The 18,414-nt window shown below is 45.0% G+C and overlaps 1 protein-coding gene across 4 annotated transcripts in view; it reads left to right on the forward strand.

The window, feature by feature from the left end:
• Positions 1-18,414, forward strand: part of PITPNM2 (phosphatidylinositol transfer protein membrane associated 2) — a 126,117-nt gene that overhangs the window by 34,250 nt on the left and 73,453 nt on the right. Inside the window, exon 3 of one of the 4 annotated variants that reach the window (XM_077187673.1) lies at positions 1,248-1,322. The exons of the other annotated variants lie outside the window; for them this stretch is intronic. The gene's annotated coding sequence lies outside the window, so the exon portion shown is untranslated. The remainder of the gene's footprint in view (positions 1-1,247; positions 1,323-18,414) is intronic. 4 annotated transcript variants of the gene reach the window in all.

The following is an 18,414-nucleotide window of genomic DNA, read 5'->3' on the forward strand; positions in this document are numbered from 1 at the left end:
ATGTTCCCCAAAAGGTTCCTGGCATTACTGCAGCTGCTTAGTCTGCATTTCCACTGGCAGGGGCTGCCCAGCTTGTCCCTGCCCCGGTGAGGGGATTTAACCAGTTCACCTCTGTCCCTTGCAGAGTTCCCTGGGAAGTTTCACCCCAGCTACACTCACAGTCACCAGCAGATGTTGAAACCAACCATCGTCTTCAGGCATTTGGGGCAAATGCCGCCAGAAAATGGCACAGAGGACAAAAAGTAAATTTGCCTTCTAAAATCCTTCCAGCTATTAACTATTACAGATATAATTAGAAACACAGGCAAGGATTATTATCCTATAAATGCCTTTCTCGTCTGTTCTGCTTTTGTAACCTTTTTTTTTTCATCTGTCATCCTGCCTGGCTGCGTTGTTTCTCCTTGCAGCCTGGCGTCTCCACCATCGTGTCCCATTGCTGCTCAGTGCTTTGCGCTGCCTCTGTTTGCTTTCTCCCTCTATTTACGTCAGAGCTGTCGTCGCTTGGCTCTGCACTGGTGTTCTCGTGAAGCCACCATCACTCAAACAAATAGGTGGTTCTTATTGCTGCAGGAAAATGGAGAGCTCCTCTCTGCAATCACTCTCTCCCCAGGCAGCGCATCTTCTGCCTTTGCCGCTTGGTCGATAAGGATTTTTGGAGTTTTTTGTTTTGTTGTGTTTTTGAAGTGCCTCAGAAAGTTGAAGCTTTGTGTAAATTGGTCCCTGCAGGTGCTGGTGTAGAAGGCAGTGTTGGGTCCCTCAGAGCAGATATGCAAGTCCAGGCTGGAAAACCTCCAGGAGCTGCCTGGACATGGTGGGAAGGAAAGCCTTGGCTTTCCTGTAAGAACACGCCACAGTTTGCCCAAAGCAGACACCTGAGAGCCCCTGAGTGGGCAGGGGATGTGCTTCAGCCCCTGGAAATTCACCTGAGCTCAGATGGCTGAGCCCTTCCCTGCCTGCACACTGTGGTGTCCTGGAGTGCTGGAGAACCTGGGTGAGGAATCCTCTGAGGTGGTGTGAGGGCACTGGCCTGAAAAACCCTGGTTAGGAACCACACAGCTCTTCCTCCCACAGGCAGGGCCTCAGAGTGTGGTTTTGTATGTGCACTTCCATGTGTCTGTGTCAGTGAGAGCTGAGGGTGCTCAGCAGGACTGGGATCCAAGGTACACGGGCTGGGGCACCCACTGAGCAATGCCAGCACCTCGTAAAACAAACAACCCCCCCTAAAATCCACACTCATTGTTTCCCAGACACAGCTGAGATGCTCAGCCCTGCCCACGGGGAGATCGATGGTGTGTTTGGACTCCCTGTTGCTTTCCGTGGAGGTGAGTGTGTTTATGTTATTTAAGGAGTTGGTACATAATCAGTCTTAAAATTAACTGCCTGCCTGTTGACTTGTCACCCTGTGAATGAAAACACATTGCTTGTAATTTGTTTGACATTATTCTGTCCTGTTGTCAGGCTTCTAATTACATTTAGAATATAACCCAGATGTCTGTCTGTCTCCTGTCTCTTTCTTTTTTTTAATTATCATAATTATTATTATTTATCTTTTTTATTGTCAAACATGGAAGGAAGTATTTCTCTGAAGTGATGGAAGTCTGTTTGTTCCTCTCTGTGTTCAGGAGATTAGTAGGTGGCTGCAGGCTTATCTCTTAAAACTGCTCCTTTTAAAAGAAGGTGTCACTTTGGGCATCCAAAATTGCAGCTCCCTTGTGACTTTGGACTGACCTCCTCTGTGCTGTAGGGACATTGAAATATGTTTCTATCTACATGGAAGTAGGACGAAGGTACAGCTTTCTAAACACGATCACAGTCCCCACCTTATTTATTTTTAAAGAAGAGATAAATTGCTTGTGCTTTTAGAAGTTTAAAATATTAATGTATTTAAATATAACAGTGAAAGAGAGGCGAGGCAGAAGGGGTTGCCCTTTCAAAATGTGCACCAGTGAGCAATCTTTTATGGAAGCCATTGGATAAGCTCCTTGCCAACAGTGCCTTTGGATGATTAGCAAAGGAAACTCAAGCTGCTCACTGTGAGGTTTTATTGCTCCAGCCTATCCTGTAGCCTGAATTTTCCTCAAGCCACAGGATTTTAAGCACCAGAACCACAATTTTTCTATAGGATACTGGATCACCAATATGACCAAGCCCAGTTTTCCAAAAGTATTAAGTCACTTAAACATCAAAGGGCTGCTACTTCCTTAATGGGACTTCTGAGTACTTTACCTCTGTTCCCACTTAGAGAAAACTGTTGCCCACTGAACAAGCTCCATCCCCCTTTTTAAACTGATTTAAGTTTGCAAAGCAACAGGAGTTTGTGGTAACTGTTTTTAGTGATTAGAAACTTGACTCTTGGTCCCTGCTGACTTGGGTTTTTGGTATTATTGATCACCAACTATCCTAGCTCTGAGCTGTGGAGGGTTACTTTTATACTTGGACACTGTTTTCTTAGGCAAACGAGTCAGATCTGGCTAGTTCCAGTAGGAGACAGATTTTTCTGTTCTGCAAAACCTTGTTCAAACAGAGCTCATGGTAGGGGAGAAGGTGAAAGTGTATGAAAGACACAGTGGGCTGCCATGAGAGAGAAAAACTGGGAAGAAAGAATAAAGGAAATAAAGCAAGTGTTCAACAGAAGTGATACGTGTGAGCCCTAGGCACAGAGACTGCAAATTATGATGTGGTCCCTGCCATTAGTACAAATACATCCCTGATTTTCCCCTCTGCATCCCAGCCCATGGGATCTTAATGAAGGACAAGCTATGCAAACAAATTCCCTGAACCACTGGTGCCTCAGCTGGAGACGAGCCGTGTTCTGCTCCGTGTGCCTGGGATGGTGCTTTTTGATCTGCTGCTGCTCTTCCATGGGGTCTGGGCATCTGTCAGTCCTGCCACCTGTGGAGAGGGCTCCTGGCTGTGCTGCCAAAGGTCCTTTGGGTCTGTAAAACTGCAGGCACAGAAAGGAAACCTTGGGGGTTTATTTTGTGATGGAAGAGCCGGTTCCCCAAAGGGACAGAGCTGGTGGGCAGTGTTGAGCTTGGCTGAAATGCTGCTGGAGTTTGCAGCTGGGAGAGAGGCTGGAGAGGGGGATGTTGTCACTTGAAGTTCCTCTCTGATCCCTTCTTGCTTTTGTTGGCAGCCAGCAGTTAAAGGGGGAGAAAAGGCATTTCTGGCTCTGGGCATCTGGGCCCAAGCCTGGCTGCCATCTCAGTTGGCCTCAGCTGCCTCTGAGGATCTTGGTCCTTACAGGAGCTGACAAACAAGAATGAATTGGTGACTCACCAGCACAATAATGGCAGAAATGCTAGTTTTATTTTGCTGTGCCTGCATGTTCTTCAACCTGTAACTATTTATGCAGTTTTTAGCCTGAAGAGAGGCTCTTGTGTCCGTGTAGAGCAGAGGATGAAAATGCAGAGTGGGTGCTTTTGGAAGAAAAGTCTCTTTGGTGCAGTGGGATGCTGCAGGTGGATGGATGGCTTGGCTTTCACCAATATGAGGAGGATTGGCAGAGCTTGATTTTAGTCCAGGTGGTTGGTGGAGCAAAAAAAGGGTTTCTCTAAAGATCTTGTGTTCGGTTTTCTTTCTTGTTTTTTCTCCTGAAGCAGCACAAAGGAGAACTCTGTTAACTACCTGCATTTGAGATAGGAAAGCTCTGTCCATGTGTGTTTTCACAGATTGGGGCTTTAAGTGACAAATTAATTCTCAGATTGAGGAAGGGGAAAAATCCTTGGAACAGCAATGAAGTTATGTCAGTTTTGGGGAGGGGGAAAAAAAGATCTTCACAGAAGAGGAAAAATATGCTAATTTACAGTTCAGCTAATGAAGCAAGAAGTTAAGAAGATGTAACAACATGCATCTATCGAGTTGTCTTTGTATTTATTAGTTGCTGTGTTCACTGAGCGTGGTTTCCAGGGGTATGGCTTTTATTTCTTTTCAATGATGAGAAGTTATCTTAATAAATTAAGGGATTTATTAGCAGGAGCTATGTGTTTTCCAGCCTTCAGCCAGGCCCAGCTCTCGAGGATGCCTGAATCCCCTCACATTTCTCTTTGAGCACAGAGCAAAATGGGCATTGCTCCTGCTCCTGGGTGTGAGCAGGTCCACATCACACAGGTCCTTTCTCAGCTGTGGGGTCTCTGTTCTATCCCTTGTGACAATATGCTCAGTGTCTAAACTGTATGGATTGGGTGAGTGATTTTGATTTGGTTTTTATTTTTCCCCCTAGTTTGACTTTTCTTCTCCTTTTAGTCGTTCGTTCTTGTTGTTCCACAGTAAGCTTGGATATTAATCATATGGTATTCAACCTCTCCCACTGTGACAATAACAGCTGCTTGATCATTTTTTGTAAGAATTTTTCCTTTACAACTGCAGCCTTCCAAAAAAAATCAACCAAAAATACCCCAAAGAATCCAGCCTATGAAAAACCCAGTTAGGCTTTGAAGAAATGTCAGTGTCATTTAAATATGTAACACACACACTCAGGCTTTTTCTCTGTACCTGCTGTCTAATTTCCCTTCTCTCAATAGCTCTGACTAATCCTGGGATCTTTCCCTGTAGGAGCTCTGCTATTTATGAATAGAGCAAGTCCTATCTGTGGACTCGTGAATGCTCGGAGTACTCAGATTAACAATGTGCATAAATAGCAGAGAGCTGAAGGGCCAAATCCTCAGAATAACAATTGGGAGGAGATGACCCTGTGGAATATGTGATGAAGGAAACAGTTTTCCTTTGGTTGTTGCCCCCCCTGAGGGTGTGTTTCTGTTGAGGGATTTGCCATGAAGAACCAAGTTCAGCAGCCAGAGGTGATGATCTCCTGAATTCTGCTGACCCTGACAGGGTAGGTTTTGAAATGGTGCTGAGGGCATCTGCAACAGAAACAATTATTTTTGCTCTTACTGCAGCCCTCCTGTGTGTGTTCACCAGGTGCTTACATCACACTTGGTGTTCCCCTCTATCCCTGAGCTATAAAGGAGAAAACAAGAGAGATCTCAAATGCTGTTAACCTGTGTAGTGCTCCTCTGGAAATGGAGAGCTGCCTCTCCATCCTCACCAGGAGCAGAGAACAAAGCTGCACCTACATCCTTTCCTGACAAAGGCTTCAAGTGCTTTCCAGCCCTTCAGTGGATAAAGTCCTTGGAGCACAATGCTGTTGCTTATTTAATTACTGTTACTACCTAGTGTGTTTAGGGCAGCAGTTTAAGTGTAACTGGCATAAGGGATTTGCTAAACTCATTACTCGTTCTGCTTGTAACAATTTCTGTGTCTCCCTGGCCCTTCTTGGGGAAAATAATCCACTTAAAACATCTTGAAAAGAAGGGCTAGAGAGAGCCTGCTGAGGCCAGGGCAATTCAAAGTATGTGGTGGCAGTGTTGATGCTCAGTTTCTGCTGTGTGTCTGGAGCTCCTGTTAGCATAAAAGATTTGATACACTGGTTTCAGTGCAGAATAAGCATAAAGTGCCCTTAGCTGTGTTTCCAGGAGGCAGCTGACACATGGACCTTATCTCTGTAACATTTCAGCAATGATAAGGCATCTGTAGCTCTTTCCATGACACAGTTTAGTCAATCCAGCAGCAGCCCTTTGCCTGACTCGCAGAGATGTGGAGCTGCTTTTTGAATTGGCTGCACAAAGTGGTGTGTGATGAGCACTCTAAAATTGGGTCATTTATTTATCTGTTAAGTGTGAACTCTGATTTCAGTCTCGTTGGGCTCTGGCTGCTCGGGTTCAATCTGCCTTGGTCATCCCTGCACAAGGATCTGCTTCACAGCAAGGACAGAGGCCAGGACCTGCCACTTTTTGGTTCTCCCTTTGCAGGTCTCTCGTGTAGGTAGTGGGAGAAATGTGCTCAGGGACAGGGTGCTGCCAAGGAAATTCAAACCTGACTGGGAGCACTGGTGGCTCAGCTTGGTGTTGGGCAGCTGGGGCTGTTCTCATGCATGTGGTGATCACGCTGCAGTAAAGATCAGCATCTCCTCATGGTATTTCTGGGGCTGTCACGAACTGGTGCAGCTCCATTATTAATGTTGACCTTTTCCCTGCCCGATGAGACATCCATCTGCAGCATCCACTGCAGAGCCTCAGGAGAGCAGCATCCTGATACCTGCTGTCAAAACCAGTCTCTTTTCCCCTCATTGTGAACCATCTCTTGTGATGTTTTCCACATGGCAGCCCCAAGTATGTAAAGACGTGTGTGTTTTCTGTGAACACAGCTGCTGCTCTTGACCCATCTGCCAGGAATTCTGCTCTTCAGACACAGCTTGCTTCCTCCTGGTGTCTGTCTCCCTGTTCCATCAGAAACAAACATTTTAACACAGCTTTGCTTAATGCAAAAGAATAACACAGTCTCCTTTTAAGGGCATGGTTCAGAGAATGAATGAATGCAAGGGTGGGCTGAATCTCCTGTCAAATGGGTGGTTTCATTTGGACAGCTGTATAAAGTATTTGTTGCTGTGGAAAAACTCTTCTTCCACTGCATTAAAAAATCCCTAAGCAAGTGTGTCTGGGCAATGCCAAACCTGGTTAGTGTAAGGTGAAGCTTCTTGGGAGTCTCTGTCCTTCCTGCTCAAAAGAAAACCAAGACCATGCTTCATCTTTAATTGAGTTGAGTTTTGCTCTGCTACATGAGCTTTCTCAGCAGCACAACCAATATTGGGACTGGACAAAAACCAGCAATTTGTTTTACTATTGTAAGGAGGGAACAAAGAAAAAAATATTGAAAACCCCTCAAACAGGAAAAAAACTTAAGAGCAAGCTGCTTTTAAGCTACCTGCCTCTCACCTGTGCTAAAAAAGGGGGATGTAGCTGAATTACAGGGGGCCTGAATCATGCACTCAGGAGTCTTTCCACACCATGGCCACGGTGCTGCCAAGGGTGTGCTCGATGTCCTCTGATGCAGTTAGAAGAGCTCTTCCAGGAAAACCATATCATTATAGAGTTGGAAATTCTGGAAACTGGGTGGATGCAGTAGCACAGGAGAGCTGCTGTGCTCTGCCCATCTTTGTGCTAAAAATGTCTCTGGAATGAGCCCTGTCCTGCTCTGGCTCTGCTCCTGCTGGCTGGGCACAGGGCTCCTGTCCCCTCCTGGTGCCCTGGCTCTGGCTCTGGGCAGTGCAGGGGCTCTGCAGAGCTGGACAAAGCCTCTCTGAACTGCTGGGCCTCCCTTCCCTTCAGGACCACCTCACTGATGAGGTGATTGGTTCTTTTTCACCACCAGGATGGGCCTCCTGATCTTTTCATCCCAGAGGTTAAATGTTTGATGTAAGTGGGTCTGCTGTGGTCTGTAGGTCACATTGCCTGTGCCTGGCTCTTAACCAGCAGAGCATCTGATGGAGGTTGGGCTTTCTGATTTGATGAGAAATCGTGACAGGCACAGGAGGAAAATCAGCTGCAGCCTTTGGGCTCTCTTTTTTTGCTCTCTTTTTTTTTTTTGTGTTTGTTTGTTTGTATTTGCTTGTTTGTTTTACTGTGCTATGCCCTGACCACTCTGCTTGGCCACCCCTGGCATTTGATAAGTGTGTGGTCTTTTAAAAGAGGAGCATGTTTGAAACTGGAGTAGCAGCTTCTGAAATTTCTCCTGTGCTGCAGTGCCTCCTGTGAAGGACCAGGCTGGGCAGTGACTCCAGAGGAGCACCCTTCACCCCTCAGAAGAGATTCCTCAGTGTGAGGTTTCTGCAAAATGATGTTGGATCTGATGCTGCCGTGTCCAGAAGACATCTGGGCCTTTTTATTGTAATCATGTTTGTGCATTCAGACCAATTTTGATGGTTATGAAGGTTCAAAAAAATCCCAGAGATCTTAATAAGCTAATTCAGTAACTGTTTGTGGCTTTTGTTGTTCCTCTTTGTTGTGAGGACAGAACTGGTTCTTGCTGATGAGTGCTGCATGAAAATTATATTATTAGTAATTACTGGTAATTTCTTGTCTGGAAGCTTCAGGTTTGTGGGAGCACTTGAATTTGCTTCTATATTCCCTCTGGCTTGGCTGTAGCGTCTCACAGTACCTCAAGACCCTTGAGCAGTTCCCTTTCCTCCATGGCAACTTCTCACACCAGTTGTGGGTGGCAGAAGAAGTTCCCTCTCTGTTCTGATGTGGATTTTCTGTCCAGTCAGGGCATCATTGAGGTGCTGGGGCTTCCCCCAGGTGAAGGGAGCAGCTCCAGGCTCATGAGGGGTGGCAGTGCAGGGTGAGGGCTCGGGGATGAGGGGGAAGGCAAAGGACCAGAATGTGCTTCTACATTTTCCCTTTAAAATTGTAATTTTATTTTAAATGTGCTGTGGTAACACGGTGGTTTCTGTCAGCTGGCAAAGTGAAGGATTAGTCATAGGGGTTTGTTTTGTTTTCTTCTAGGGAAGCTGGCAGAAAGGTAGAAAGAAAAAAGTGCACCATTAAACCAAAATCCCTGGAAAAACAACAACCCTAAACCACCAGCTTTTCAAAGAAAATGACAGAATTGCTGTGTTTGCTCTTTATGGGGAGCATCACCTGTCTATGGTGTCTCAAGTCCCTCTTTTAGATTTAGATTAGAGATATTCCTAATTTTTGAATTGTGCATGGAAATGTGCATTGGAGGTAATTGTACCTGGCTTAGCTAAGGAAATAGGAATAAATGTAAGTACTGCTTAATTCTCCAGTTTGGGAGTTACCTTTACTCCTTGTGCCAAAACTGAGTTTTTTCTTCAAAGATCATCATTGGAATAGAAACATTTTTATCCCTCTCTGAGCCTGAGATTAATAGAGGAGGACTTCTTAAAAGCTGTACCTTCTGTTTTGATTTGGTTTCCAACATCCTAATTACTTCTACTTCCAGCCATGCCTCTGGATCTGCTTTCCTTTCATCTTCCCGACTCTGACTGGGAGTAGCCCTAGAGCAGAGAAGGAAAAGCTCTTGGTGTAGGTGAGAGGAGCAGCGTTGGCAGGGGAGGAGAGCCCTGGCTGGCACCTCTCTCAGGAGCTGCAGCCTGAGAGCCCTGGGGAGTGCAGCTGGAGATGGGGCAGCCACGGGGTCACCTCAGACAGCTCTGGCAAGGGCTGGAGGGTTGAGATTTGCCTGGGAATAAATAGTAAGTAAACCCTGGATATACTTGGAGAGGCAGTTCCTGCAGATGTTCCAAGCTTTTGTGAAAGGAGCAAGCAGGAAAAGCAGGGGGGCTTGCATCTTTTTTTTTTTTTTTTTTTTTTTTTTGTTCCCTAAGCTGTACTAAGTTTATCCACGTTTTCAACCTGTTTGTTTTGGATACCCAGCTATTCTTAACAAACACCTGATTCCTTACTGCTTGGAGATTCCTTTCTGCTTGGGCTCTGGGGTATAAATCTATGGCTCCTGTGTCCAGGTGACAAGGTGGCAGCAGCTTTGATTCCTCATGTCAGCATCTCTTCATGGCTTTTTGCTCAGGAAGGTCAGTAAAGCTAAAGAGCAAATAACTTGTTTCCTAAGCAGTGGAAGGTTCCTAAGCAGGTTGAGTTTATATTTGTAGCTTTGTTTTGAATGTTGTTGTTATTGGCTAAAGAAATGCTTGTGCTCCTCTGGTGCTCTGTGAACTCAGCTGCCGTGGTGCCCTTCAGTGCCTCTGGATTCAGAGTGGGAGGAATGCTTGTTATTTTGTGTGATGGAAGGGCCTGGCTGTTCTCAGACTCTGAGATGTGTAAAACCTTCAAACGCTGAAACGTCCGCAGGGTGATGCAAAACTTTCCTCTTGACCAGATAAGTGATGGGAGATTTACTCTGATTTGTAAAATAATCATTTCTCACTGGTTACTCTGTGTAAACACTGATGGGTTTTTTTATGAATTGATTCTCTTGCTGCCCCCTCCTCCCCCTGGGGAAAGATCTTTGGCAGCACATGGAAAATGTGACTGACCCACAAAGGTCAGATTCAGTCTACCCTTCTGCTTTTCTTATCCTGCTTGTCAGACAGCACAACTTATTTGCTTTATCTGCTGTCCAGATCTGGGTTTTTTTCTGTATATCTCATTTTTTTTTTTTGTATGTGTGAATTTTAAATAGAATTTCTATAAAATATGGTGGCAGTAGAGCTGTTCTCTGAACGTAATTTACTGTGCTTTATGGCTCCTGCTGATCTTTTTTTAGTTTCTTGCTACAGATGATATTGATTGGAGTACAGAGTTTTTTTGCAGCTGAAGGGAAAGGTTATGCTATTACAGATTATATATATTTTTAAAGACTGTCTTACAGTAATAGACACATACAGGCAGTGGTTACCAAAACTCATTATTAAGTAGCTGTAAAACCTCTAACAAGATAAACTGTTTAATGTATTGACTGGTTAGTGTCTTTAGCCCTGCCTTTGATGGTGTGGTAGGTAGAGTGTATATTTAGAAACTAATTCCAGAAAAAAACCATCTGTCAGACTAAAGTATTTCTCAAGACCCGAAAAAAACAATTGTTTTTTATTTTTCTTAAGCAGAAAATCACGTGCTTTGCATGAAAGATGCTGGTGGTGAAGCTTTGGGAAAGAAACAGGGGCAATGAGTTCATAAAATCCCAACCATCCCAGGAGAGGGAGATTCACATGGCATTGCTGGGATGGAGAACTTGGATGAGCAGAAAAGGGTTGGTGTCCAGATTCACTTCCAAACCTCCTGGATTTGGGCTTGGCTTTTCTTTCTGCCTTTGGCAGTAGAGCTCAGGGGTGTGCAGTCAATTGAGCTGAGCAGCAGGCACGCTGTGGATGCTATTCCTCTGGCTGGAAGAGGTTTGGAGATGCATCAGGCATCTCAGGGAATGATTCAGTTTGTGACAACCAACCTCCTTCCATGCGTGTTGGTGCCTCTCTGGTGGAGCTGCCTTGCCTCTGCCAAGCACTGGAATATGACTGAGTTTTCCTGAACAGGAGCAGAGCACCCTGAGCAATTTAAAAGCCATTGCTAAGCATTCATTCCTGTCTTTTTCTTCCCTTTTCTTCTTTTTCTCTTTCCCTTTTTTGATGTCACACAAAACCACTTGTCTGGAGTAGGGAAGTGTGTGACAGAACATTTAAACTTCAGGTTTTTGAGGGTTTTTTTTCTGTCAGTGGCCAGTTAGCTCATTAGCTGAACTTGTGTGCTCTTGGTAGTAATATGGGGTTTTTTCCTTGGATTTTTTTTTTCCCAACAGGGATGTGTATATGACTGAAAGAATCAATTGCTTCTCTTGCATATCCCAATATTTATTTGCTTAACTTGTTCTGCTAATGAGAAAAATGTGCATTCTGAAAGGCTTTACACACACTAAGGAAGAGTTAAGGAAGTTCCTTTATTTGTAGTGACACTTAACTGCAAGAACTGGCCCATAAGTAACAGGGGAAAAGTTGCTTCTAATACCCAACAGCTTTGTCCCCTGAAATACCAGTCCTGGGAATGTGTGGTTATTCCCACCAGGCAGCCTGAGGGATCCTAAAAAAAGCTTTATTGGCATCAGTTGTGTGTTACCTGTGTTAGCCCTGAGTGCCTGAGCTGCTGGAGAGCTGAGGAGGAACTTGCACATGCAGATTTTCTTCACCAGAATTACAGATTTCACCATGTGTGTTTTATCTTGTCAGTTTTTTGAGGCTTTTCTCTTTTCCCTCCGTGGTTTCTATGGGAATGTCACGAGTTTGGGTGGTGTGTGTAACTCTCCCAACTGCAGCACAGTCTGTCTCTGTATTGCTTAACTTTTGGGTGGTTTTTTTTGTGCTCATTTTGTGATGCAGGACAGGAGCAGAGGATGTTTGACATTTAACTGGGGGTTCCAGTTACAGGAATGGCAGTCACAGATGATTTCTCCATCCTCTGGAGGTGAAATAATTAAGTCAAAAAGCACAAACCGTTGTTTCCATGCAAGCTTGAGGATAGACCTTTACCATCCCCAGTCCCCTGGGGTGTGATGCAAGCTGGGAGACATCCCAGAGCTGGAAAATTGTTTGGGGAATGGAGAAGAAGAGGGATTTCTGTGGCTGACCCCAAGAAGGGCACTATTGAGTGGAAGGTCTCTACCACCTTTTTTCAGAGGAACTGGTATGTGCTAAAACATCTGAGGGAGCTGGGAGTGTTCCTAACCCTGGGCACAGCACTCCATGCATTTAAAAATAAAAACTGCTGACATTTCTTTCAGCTGTCCTTAGTGTGAATCAAAGCACTCTGGTTTCCAGTGTTTCTCAGCACTGACAACGCCAGGCTGGGCAGCAGAGATATTTTAGCCCTGCATACAGGATTAGTGGTGTCTTAGGGAGGAAAATGAGGCACCTCGTGTTCCGGCAAATGAGCAATTTAAGGTGGTGCTGCCTGGCGGATGGGTCTGTGCCGTGCAAGGCTTTTGATGTGGAAATGCTGTCAGTCACCTGCAAGCCGAGGAGCTGCAGGAGAGTTGTACTTGCTGGTAACTTTGTGCTCATTTGCTGCACTGGCTCAGGGAGTTTCTTCCAAAGACTGTTCAGTGCAGATTGTGTGAGTGTCTTTGGGTGTAAGAACTGGACTGCAAAGGTATAAAGGAATTTAGTTGACTAATCCCCTTCTCCTTTTAGAACGTGATAACTTCAGCTTCGGTCCTAGGGCACACCAAACCCTAAACAAGGGGTTCAGGTGGGATTTTGGAGACAGCTGCCTGTGGTGCAAATACCACATTTCGCTGATTCCTCTGGTTTTAAAACCTCTTTATGCTCCACAGCTTTCTGCCTGGGTGCTGCCCTTGCCCTCGGTCTGCCAGCATTTCTGCAGGAAGAGCTGTTGGGCCACTCGGGGTGAAAGATGCAACAGGAACACAGTGAATGATCCCCTTTGTCCTGGGATCACCCCCTGGGCTGCACCCAGACCATGTTGGTTTGGGTGGGGAGGGTGGAGGAGCCTCTCCCAGGAGAGTTTTTGTAGCCAATCCAGGAACTCTCTTAGGGAACATTGCTGGAGGTGTGGATGGCGCTGGAGGTATTAATGCAGGCTTTTACCACATCATCTCAGCAAACCATTTTCTCCAATAAATGTGACAAGCTGACATGGGGCTTCCAGAGGAGTTTGTCCCTGAATCCTGGAGGAGCTCAGCACTGGGAAGTGTTAGGGAGGCTGACACTGCTGTCTTGGAAATCTTGGAGGTGATGGCTGGGGAGAGGAATATGAGAAAATTGCTTCCTTCTCCTTCAGATGTGTGCAATTTGTAACTGTTTGGCTAATCTGATTATCTCATCTTGCCTGGGATGACAAATGGAACAGATAGCTGTGCTCTGCTCAGTTGGGTCCTTTTGTGCTAAAGGAGCACATGACCTTATTTTGAAAGAGTAAACTCCTGCAGGAATAAATACTGTAAAGAGAAAAATGCTGCTTTCTCTACTTTCCCCTGTGACAGGCTTCAGAAACTTGTCCATTATTCTGTAAAACAGTGTACTTATAATCTGTCTGTCAGCATGGAACTGGAAAATATTTTCAGCTCAAAATAACCTCCACAAAGAAAATAGCTTCCATGTGATCCCCTATTCAGAGGAAAGCTACTGGACTTTAGTCCTAAATAAAGATTCCAACCAACTTTGGTGCTTTAAAGAGCAGTAGTGGTTGTCCTGAATTTGACTTTACCAAGTCCACTGTCCTGAGCAGCCCTTTGCTTTGGTCAAGTCAACAGAACAAGTTTCACACTGGCTTCTCTTTGTTGGGTGCTTTCAGTTGCTTTGAGAGTGGCTTCAGTGAGATGCAAGGAAAATTTTCCAAAACGTAATTATTGAGCCATCACTTAGTTGGCAAGTCATTTTCAAAGCTTGCCATTGTCCTTTTGTCCTCTTTAGCATCGCTGGGAAAAAATGCATTAACCTGTGCTTGAGAAGGCAATGATTTGCTTGGTTTTTGATACAGTCAGGCCCATTTATTTTGTCAGCAGGGGATGCTGCTAATGTATTTAGCAGTAAATCATCCTGAAGCCAGGGCTCTGAACAGCTCTTGCTCGTGTTCTTTCTCCTGATGGGGCTGTGGGGATGTTGTTGCTGAATGTGCAGAAGAGAATGGCTATTCTTCTTTCTCTTCTAATTTCAGAGATCAACAGGGATCAACTGCACTGCATTTTTAGAAGTAGCAATTCTGGTTCGTTTGGAGCTTGGATGTTTTCTCTCCCATTAGCTAATTAGGACTATTATACTCTATTGTCATTATTGTCACTCGGTATTTCTGAGAACCAAGGGTGAAAAGTGACAGTATAAAATGAAACTCATCAACGAGGCTCCCTGAGCCTATTGTGAGTCACCCTCGCTGATTCTAGTGACAAAAATAAATCTTCTATTACAACTGTTGACTCCTGCAAGCCCTGCAGTTACTCATTGCAGGAGCTGGAGATGGTTTGTGCCTTGGGAAGAGCCACTGTCACCACACGTGGCCAGGGAGGCTTCTCACCCACGGGTGGCTCCTCTCAGCCAGGCTCTTTTCTCTCCACCTCTAGCCTAGGATAAGTTGTTCAGCTTTTACTGCCTCTTGGATGGTTTTACTCTTTATCCATTTTGTTAAAAATGCTGAAGCTGAATAGTGCTGTCCTGAGGAAGGAGGGGCAGCTGGTTCTTGGCAAAAGCTTGTGTTTTAGTGGGAGAACAGAGAGGATAAGGTCCTGGATTTACATAATTATTGATACCTTTTCTTTTTTTTTAAACTAGAAACACGAATTGCACACCTGAGCAGCTGAGATAATCTTCTGGCAGTGGTCTGTGTAATTAAGAAAAAATTGTTAGCAGCTTCTCACTCAAAGTATGGATTGTTAGTGCTGCCATTGCTTATGCTTTGTGTTTCTTCCTTGTAATTGTCGTGACTGGTATTTTTGGGGCAGCTTTGCAGCTTGTCTATTTTCTCCCAAGTTGGCTAAAAATGCTGGTCTCACGTGACATGATAAATATTCTCTTGGAAACTAATGCTGTATATATCCTGAACTTCCTATCCTGCTGATGTCTGGATTCATTCCTGAAAATTGCAGGAGCTGGAGGAAAGGTGTCCATTTGTACTGGAGCCTGGGCATGGGGCTGTTAATGGTCTTAAGAATTGCTTGAATGGTCTCTGCAGAAAAATCTTAGACTGGAATGTTTTTGTTTGCTTTAGCTTTTGGGTGGTATTAGCCTTAGCTGTAACCTCTTTCAGTTTCTGTTGTCTTTTAATAAGGACTTCCTAGAGCTCTGGTGCTGCAGTGAAATCCATGCAGAGTCTGCCTGTGGCTGCAGCAGTGAGGCACTCAGGGCTCCTCTGGTTGATTTATTGAGTTGTAGGTTTGCCCTTACAGGAGCTTTGCTGTGTCTCCTGTCTGTGTCTCCAGGACACCTGAGTGCACATTTCTCAGAGGTGTTGAGAACTGCACGTTGCTGGTGCCCTGCCCCAGGACTTGTCCCTGCTGTCCCTGTCTGAGCTCTCACCTGCTCAGACCTTCTGGGCAGGTCTGTGGAGCCTCAGCACTGGCTGAACACCCACCCAGAAACGAGGCATCTGCTTGTGTGTTACATGTGATGACAATGGTTAACCCAAAACCTCAAGGCTGCAGTGGGAACCTTTTGGTAAAATTGCCGTATGTCCTCTTTTCAGTGACATACTCCAATTCCAGTCAGGCTGTGAGGTGCTGGTGGGTAATCCTTGGGTGGAAAAGGTTTCATTTGTGAGCTCTTCCAGACAAGGCCCAGCTCATGGATGAGCCTTTGCTGTGCATTTGGGCAGCGTTGTTTAGGTTGATCCCAAGGTTTCCTACCTGGCTCTTGCAGGAGTTGAGTGTGTGCTGTCCCTGCTGGGAATGCTGCTCCCAAACTCTGGAACCTCTGAAAGACCAAGGCCCTGTTTGTGTTATTGATTTCTGGACTTTGCTGTCATTCAGGACTTTCGCTTACTGACAGAAGGAAAATAAAAGCAAATCTGCAGAAGAGCAGAAATGGAATTTTTAGGCTAATGAAGCTGTATTGTGTCTGACAAATGGGTGGCTAATCTGCTGGAGAAGGGGGAGGGTTGACTTTTAAGGAGAAGTTATTACATGTTGAATAGCTATTAAATTGCTGTATTAATAAAGTGGACAATCCTCTCTAGCTTGTCTCCTAAAGTATTCTTTTAATTGAGAACCCCCTTTGATCCATTCTTTTAAAAATTAATTAACATTTTGAAAAACACTTCTTTGACTGTGGTGGCCTGGTTCAGATTAAATTGGGGTTATGTCATGACTGCTTCCTTATGTACTTTAGCTGTAATTTATGGACTCAGTGGATAACACTAACTTCATAAGCAAGAGCTTAACACTTCTAAGAACAAGACTAATGGGCTGATTTTTTTGGTCACAGTTCTTCGAATTGGCAGCAAACAGAAGAATAGAAATGAGATGAGAAAACAGGGGCCGGTGCCTGGAGTGAGAACTTCAGTGTCACTTTCAGTTCAGCTCCTGATTGTTTTGACTGTGAGCCAGCGTTTGCAGTGAATTTTGGACTAAACTATCCAAACTTTATTGTCCCTCAGTTATTGCATTTCTTGTAGACTGCAGGCAGCTTTTTTTGCACAGACCAATTGTCCTTCATGCCATGTTGTGATCAAGCTGGAATGTTGAAGTCCTTTGGCTCCTCTGTTACACTTCATGGATATCCCAAACCCTCCAGCTTTGGGTGGTTTTGGCCTCCCACCTGCCAGCTGTGGGTTTTTGAGAGGCTGTCCCTCAGGAGCAGCAGACACGTGTGACAGCTCTGGATGTGGCTGTCTAAGAAAGCCCAGCTCCTGAATCAGGTCACTGTTTACAAAGCAGATTTATGTCAGATATAAATACAGCTGTAATGCCCTTTAGCAAAGGGCATGTGGGGCTGTGCAGTGCTCCTGCAATCCCAGAGCTGCCAGAGCTGGCTCAGCCAGGATGGACAAATTCCCAAGGTGTGAAACAAGTGGCTGGGCCATGGCAGGAGCTGGGGCAGGGAACTGCAGCGCTCGGTCAGAGCCATCCCTGAAATCTGAACCGGGGGGGTTTGGACACTTTCTGCTCTGTGCTCTGCTTCCTCAGCTGCTGCCAGGCTGCAACAAGGTTTCCATCCAATGGTGCATCTCATGAAAAGAAAAATGTTGTGTTTGAACCCTTAGTAAGCTTGCTTTTGTAACACTGCCTTGTAAGGGACACTTCAAAAAAGAACATTCTGAAGCAATTTGGATATTTGTTGGGGAACAAAGGAAAAGTTTGTTTGAATGGGTCTTGGAGGTCACAAAATAGATGTTGTTATTTTGTTTTAATTTACATAAAATTGCTTTCTTTTGCCCCACACGTGCAGTGTGACACCTTGTTGCAGGACACCCTGATGGACTTGTGAAGCTGAATTTGTTGGAGGAGGAGGTTGAAATCCCATTTAATTTGAGGAACAAAACCACACATGAGTCCTCAAGGAACAGGAGAATTCCACCCTTGGGAAAGTTCTCTGCTTGCTTTGTCAGGCTGAAACCACAATATGTGCTCTATGGCTGTTAAATACTTTGATACATCCAGAAATCTTCTGTGGAAAAGAGAATTGTTTCCTGGAGAGAATTTTGAGTGGAGCCAGAGCTTGGCTTTCTGAAACCAGTGGGAAGGGCTGTGGGAGGGGTTCAGCAAAATGGGTCAGAATTAAAGGCCAAAGGATTTGCTTCAAAGTTTTGTCTTGTGGATTTGACAGCTGAAATGTGAGTTTGGTTTGCGATGCCCAACATATTAATGCAAAAATTGGGTTCAGAGCACCACTTAAGTACATCTGAGAATATTTTCCCCAGCAAGGTTTATTTGCATGGGGTTTTGAGGATACTGTTGTGAGTGAGAGTTTGAGCATCTTTTGATCTTGAGTAGTTTCTTTCCTTATCATTTGTGGAAACAGGAGGTCTATAACCCTTCTCAAGAGGGAGGGTGGCTGTTTGGTTCTGGCCACGCTGGTCTGAGTGTCACAGGCTGCTCGGGCAGCTCTGCCAGCCTTCATTCATGTTACTGCATCTCCCAAGATTTCAACAAAACAGCAAAGTTCTCGAAGCTCCCATGTGCTTTCCAGCAGGAAAAGGGCTTGTCTGGGGGTGGCAGGAGTTGGGGTGAGATGTGTGCTGAGAACCTCTGGGCTCTTGGGGAAATTTGATATTTTCAAGAGTTGTTTTATTTTCTGCAGAAATTACTGATATCTTGAAAGGCAGTTGATAAGAAGAAAAAAAATCCTTCACTTTTTTTTTCTTGCAGAATCGTGCCAATTATCAGGAAAATTGAATTTGCTTGAGCTACTCCACTCCCTCCTCTCTTTATAAAAAATTATTTTGTGGAAAAAGTTGGATCCAGTCTTGAATCTGCTCTGTCACCAATTCTCTCTTGAATATTGGACCAGATAATTTTCTCCCTATGTCTCCATTTCCCTGCAAATGAGGGATAATGATGGTTGTCCCTGAGGCCAGGGCAGAGCTTTAATGTGTCCCTCAAGCCCTGGGAGCTGCTGCAGGGAGCACAGCTGGGCCCAGCCAGGCACTGCTGCTCTGGGTGGGT

Source organism: Agelaius phoeniceus, chromosome 18 (assembly GCF_051311805.1).
Source record: "Agelaius phoeniceus isolate bAgePho1 chromosome 18, bAgePho1.hap1, whole genome shotgun sequence".
Classification (NCBI taxonomy): Eukaryota; Metazoa; Chordata; class Aves; order Passeriformes; family Icteridae; genus Agelaius; species Agelaius phoeniceus.